Source organism: Canis lupus, chromosome 9 (genome assembly GCF_003254725.2).
Source record: "Canis lupus dingo isolate Sandy chromosome 9, ASM325472v2, whole genome shotgun sequence".
Taxonomy (NCBI): Eukaryota; Metazoa; Chordata; class Mammalia; order Carnivora; family Canidae; genus Canis; species Canis lupus.
In genome coordinates, this window is record NC_064251.1 from 40997044 (window position 1) to 41003043 (window position 6000).

At 39.1% G+C, this 6000-nt stretch overlaps 1 long non-coding RNA gene across 2 annotated transcripts in view; it reads right to left on the reverse strand.

Moving 5' to 3' along the window:
• Positions 1-5777, reverse strand: part of LOC112655561 (uncharacterized) — a 29726-nt gene extending 23949 nt beyond the window's left edge. The window contains exons 1-2 of one of the 2 annotated variants that reach the window (XR_003133771.3): positions 5086-5777; positions 2630-2791 (exon numbers count right to left, since the gene is read on the reverse strand). This is a non-coding gene — a long non-coding RNA (uncharacterized LOC112655561). The remainder of the gene's footprint in view (positions 1-2629; positions 2792-5085) is intronic. The other variant, XR_003133770.3, reaches the window with a different exon arrangement.
• Between the last annotated feature and the right edge of the window lie 223 nt (positions 5778-6000).

A 6000-nucleotide genomic window follows, 5' to 3' on the forward strand; every position in this document is an offset into this window, starting at 1 on the left:
ATATCACAGGAGTAAAGATATGTCATAGGGTTCAAAACACCTAGGCCTCAGTGACAACTATCAAACAGTGGTATTACAATAATACAGAGCATTAATGTTAGAGCAATATCATATACTCTAATAAGATATTCTAATAATAATATAATATATTCTAATTAGAATAATATTCCGTAATAAGTGAGTATAATACTGTAGTAATATTATTCTGTTAGTCAGTTTTGTAAAAACTTTTGATTGAAAAAGGCAATCATCTTGCTTGTTTCCATAGAGTGGGGAGAAATGATGGTATTCTAGGAACAAAACATCCTCCAGGGATAGGGATTCTTCACGAATTATTTATTTAATGCTTTATTTAATGTTTACTACATGCCAAGCATGTGCTCAACTTTGAAATTACTGTCAAGGATAAAATGTTCCCTAGGATCTCATGGTCTGGTGCAAGAGCAGATACAGGAGCATTCATTGGCACTGTGAAGTGGTTTGTGTCAATAGAAGTCAACATAATGGTTTTAAATGTTGTACTCAAAGGTTGGATGTGGAGGGTGCACTTCAGTTTGTGTGGTCAGTGATGCCAGTCCTTTGGGGTAAGAACTAGAGGAGGGAGGAGAGGATGCACTGAAGGGAACAGAGGAGGAAGAGTGATAGTGGTGGTGGCAAAGAGGGTGTTGGTGGTGGTAAATGAGGGGAAGGAGGAAGGCGACGATTTCAGTTTGGGATGTTCTACATTCAAGTAGCCTAAGAGGCCCCTAAGCTACATGGACTCTGTCAGAACAATCAGCTCAGGCTCACTTCTTGTGGGATTTCCTCCCTGCCAGGACTCTAGCTCATAGCTCCTCTGTTCTGCCGTTTACATCCTGCAGTTTCAAAAATGCATCGGAATATCGAATCCACAGATGTCTCTTCTTTGTCTTTTTAGTATCCTTTTTTTCTTTTATTACTATCAACTTGATGGAGTTTCTGGAGGCAAAAGATACATGTCTGCAGACAATCCACTATATTTAACCAGGAGTTTCAAAAGTCAATATCTGAGCAGTAAAATAAGTAAGAGGGAAAATAGGAAGGGAAAGAGCAAGATGAGGAAGAAGAAAAGAAGGAGGCAGTGGCACAAAGAGAACAGAGAGAAGCTCTGAGATACAGCTGTAGAACCAGGAGGCTGTGGCAATGAAGACAGTAGCCACTTCATTATCGCTCATTGAAATGTAGTAAGAGTTTGTCAGCCTCAAATCAAGGGGATCCTTTTGACATACAGAGACAGTGGCTACCACAATGCCAAGTTCCTCATGTCCTAATCAGCTCAGACCATGTCTGTTTAATGAAGGACATGGAGTTATCACTGAATGGGTTGACCAGTTCACTAACACTACCTACTTGATCTTGCTATTTTTTTTCTTCTAAAAAGAATGGCTCTTAAATTATGTAGATGATTCATAATGTCTTGGATATGTAGGTGGCACTGCCTTTCACCAGAAATAGACCAACTCAACCAAGTTCTTTGGTATCATATAGGTTAAATCTCTCCATGGAATAAAATTGCTCCTTTTATTTCTTCTATCTTCCTACCTTCCTTCCTTTTTCCATTCATCACTCATTCATTTGCTTATTCAACAATACAGAGTTATTGGATGGATATCTACAGTATCCAGCTCCTAGGCAAGGCTCTATAACTAAGGTTTGGCTCATGACCATGAGGCTGGTGGGTCTGGCTACATGCAATACTAGGAGAGGTGTTAAAATAAGGCAGCCCAGCAGGGGATTGATTGGAAACCATAAAGGAAGGTAATTCCAAAATAAAATCCAAATCTGATGAGAGAAGATGGAGAAGAAAAAGTAAGAAGCATAAAGTAAAAAATCTCATGAGCAGGATGAAACATACCCACTGTCTGGAACCCAGGCCTCAAATGATGAGAAGGGGCTGCCTCCCCATGGAGAAGGGGAGGAAGTAGATAAAGTAAAGGAACCATGCATAGTTGTTAAGACTTGAGGAAGCACCATCTCATTAAAAGGAAACATACATTTAGAGATTTCTTAATAATAAGCTGAAAGCCACTAAGTCCTTCCTTCTCCAATTAGCTTGATTCTCTATCCCAGCCAAGAAATCCTTCTTATTAAAACTAAAGTTCGTTTGTTTAAGATTTCCTGTCTTTTTGGTCTATTTAGCATTTTAAAGGATGTTTGCATCTTTGTTACCTCTCTGACTTTCACATCACCTTGGCCCCTGATTGTTACTATTTTCATTAAGGAGTCTCATGTTGATTCTTCTTGTTCTGTGTCTCTCACACATATTCTTTAATTATTTTTTTCCATGAGAATATGCCTTGGCAATATTGCTTTCCATTCCTGCCATCACCACCGTGCTGAGGCTCTCATCAATTCAAGCAGAGAAGATTGCAATTGTCTCCCTGTCTCCTCCCTGTCTCCAATCTCTTCTCCTACCTGTTGAGAAACTAATTTTCTAAAAGCATCATATTATTTATATTACCCCACTCAAATTTCCTGCAAATGAAACAAAAATACTATAGAATCCTCCTCATTACCTAAATAATAAAGTACACATATACATACACACACCCCCCACACACACTCCAATGTGTCTGTAAGCCTCCTTTGTGCCTTATCTGTGTTTACTCACCTTCATGTACAAAGAATCTTCTCTTCTCAGCCTCTATTCACAGCCTGAGCTACCAAACATATATAAATGAAGCCCTTAAATAGACTTCATTTTCTCAATATTTTTCCAGGTATTCTTATTTCCTCTGTCTGGAAATCCATCTCTTCTTTCCTCTGTTAAATCCTGTAGTAAAGTGGAAGAAAGGAATACTTAAGGAGAGTTTCTGGCTGTGTAACATTGGACAAATCACTGACTCTCTCTGGGGCACAGTTTCTTTTTCTGTAAATTAGACCAAGGAGATTGGACCAGTTGATCACTAAAGAGCTTCCAGCTCTCACCTGAAGTGAAGTCCACCCTGAGTCTTCCTCACCTACCTTTCCCAAGGTGACTCTCCTTGATAGGGACAGTCACACTGTGGCTTGGAGAATAAGGGTAGCAGGACTCAGGGTACAACATATCTAGAACTGCATTTGTGCCACAGGCATGAAAGCTGGAGCTGACAGATCCATAAATGGCTCTTCTATTTCAGAAGGCAATGATACAAATTAGAATGTCTGCCTTAGTTACCTCTGTCCAACAAAAGTGCTAGCATTGTATGTGGGCACCAGACTTCCCCAGAACTTACATGCTACACTAGAACATGAGTCTGCAAGCATGTTTTTATGCTGGCAGCTCAACACAAGTATGGCCAAGAGACAAAAAGAGTAAATGAATGGATAACTCCTAGGTATATAAGATATTCACAAGATGTTTATATTTTCAGAGCATTTCACATACATCATGGCACTTGACCCCCACAAGAGCCAAGTGAGGAGACCAAATGAGCTATAAATCCCACTTAAGTCTACTATGTGCCAGGCCCTGTTGAGCATGTGTATAGGATACACTAGTGGACAAGCTCAAGATCCTTTCCTTCATTGGAGCTGACATCCTAGCAGAGCAGAATCTATTGCATTGAGACAAATGGAAAAATCCTAAAAGAGAAGTTAACAACCATTGCACAATTATGGAATAAATGCACTGGCAAAAGTTTGATAGTTAATGATAGCAACTACCATTTATTATTCAACAAATATTTACTGAATACTTACTATATGCCAAGTTCTGTGCTAAATGCTTTACATATGTTATTTTACTTAATCTTTATGCTGGTCCTGCAAGGCAGATATTATCTCCATTTTTCAAATGAGGAAATTAAGACTCAGAGTTTAAGGAACCTTCCCAATTCCCACTAACTGGCTTGCATTGGAGCAGAGTGGAGATAATGCTTAGTCCTATTTGCAGGAGTAGGGAAATCTGTAGGGAGGAGAATGTTGAGCAGGGTCTCAAAACTGAATACATGTTCACCAAGCAAAAAAAAAAAAAAAAAAAAAAGAAGGGGATTGATACATGGGCCAGAATGAGAAGGGTTTTATAAGGTAGGATTTCCCAGAACTTCCTGGAATTTTTTTCAAGAACAAAATAGAAAGTATTTATATACCACATTGGGGCAAGTGGACAAGGCTGCAGTCTTGAGCAGCCCCTAAGACTCCTGCTGCCCCAAGCCTGTCACATAACCCCAAAATAACTGTACTTCCTATGCCCCACTGTATGTCACAGCATGACGGCTGTGAAGGTCTGCAAAAAGCGGCAGGGATTCCTTGAAGGATGTTAAGCCAAGGAATAACAAAATCAGAATGGCAGGGTGGAGATTGAGTTGTAAAGGAAGGAAATCAGAGGCAAGGGATCCAGTTAAAGCTGTAATGAAGGGTAAGCTGTAAGCTGTAGACCAGAAAGGTCCACACCAAGGTAGTGGGAGTGAGAATGGATGACCATGGGCTTGAGAATGATTGAAGAGGGCAGCACCAAAAGCCTTGGGTGATGGATGGAATGTGGTGGGAGTGACAACTTAGTTGAGGATAATTCCAAGATTTCAGGTTAAAAAGAGACCTAGAATCCATGACTGAAATGTCTCTTCCCATGAGTAAAATTGCAGTTCCAAATTTAAAAGGATATATTGTCAATAGTTTACAATGCGGTGCAGACATTTCACATTTCTCTGTACCAATCAATGAGTGAATATGCAAAAGGGAAAAACAAACGTACACACACACACACACACACACACACACACAACCCTTCAAAGGGAAGCGTGCATTCAGGAAGCTAATACATGAGCTGCATTTGTTGAGATAGTCTGATTTCTGACACTCCTTGGTAAGTTGGAATTCTGCTATTCCTATTCTTGTCACCTATTGTACAAGACTTCCAAGTCTTACAGAACAAAACCCTGAAATGTTTCTGATGGAGACATGAACGTTAGAACTGTTTTCTCAAATAGAATTCTATTTCTCCATTACTGTTTCTTCCTCCAGGGGGGGAAGATGTGGTAAAAACTGGTCTGTCATTGTTTTTAGTTGAAGAAACAGAAAAGAGATAGAAACATTTAAATACCACAAAACCCCCTTTTATAGAACAAATAAACACCCACAACGTACCCCAACTGGCAGCAACGTAATCAATTTGGAATGGTAAGCCACGTGCCAATCCCTGTTTGGCCATCAAGCAAATGACAACAAGGAAGCTTCTGTTTAAGGTAATAGCTGAAACAATGGGAGTAAAAGTGAGAATAAAATCTGTGTTAACCATACTCTTTCTCCCAAAGACATTAGTCATTTTTCTGAATAGCCAACATTTCCATGAGTTAAGGATTTATTTTCTCCTTTAAGAATTACAATTTTTTTATTGGAACAATTTTGCTAAAACTCCTTCTGAAATATATGCCAGCCTTTCTGATATTCTTATAACAAATTATTCAAAACAAAATGCATCATGGTGATGCAAGGCAATCATTGTAAGGTCCAACTATTATTTTGAGCTAAAAGACTCAGGACTATTTGAGATATGTGGAATTTGCCCAACATTAAATGGCATCATTTCTTTTAGTCCCTCTATCTGTTTTTAGAGTTGTTTTGTCTGCTTCTTTGTGGTCAGGCTCTGGCTATACATTCAGGCTATCAGTACTTTTGAATCTTAAGCCTCCTTGTTTCTTTTCATAACATGTATTACTTTTATTCTGCTGAAAGCCTGAAATACAATACCCAAGCATGTTACCAGGATTGTATGTAAAGTAAGAATAAACAGACTGTAAAAGAAAAGGGCTCACTCATGCTCCAGCCATGTGTTGGTATCTTTAATGCCTAGAAGACTGTAGAATATATAATGGGGGGGGGGGGGGATGGTGCGGGGATGCCAGGGAGAGAGAGGATTTGACTTCAGCAAAACCTGATTTTGACATTCAATCATTCACTTGCTATTTCTCAGCCTCAGATTCCTCCTTAACACAAATAGAAATTAATAATAATGTACTTCACTCAGATGACTGTGAGGATTTAAATGAGATAATGCATGCA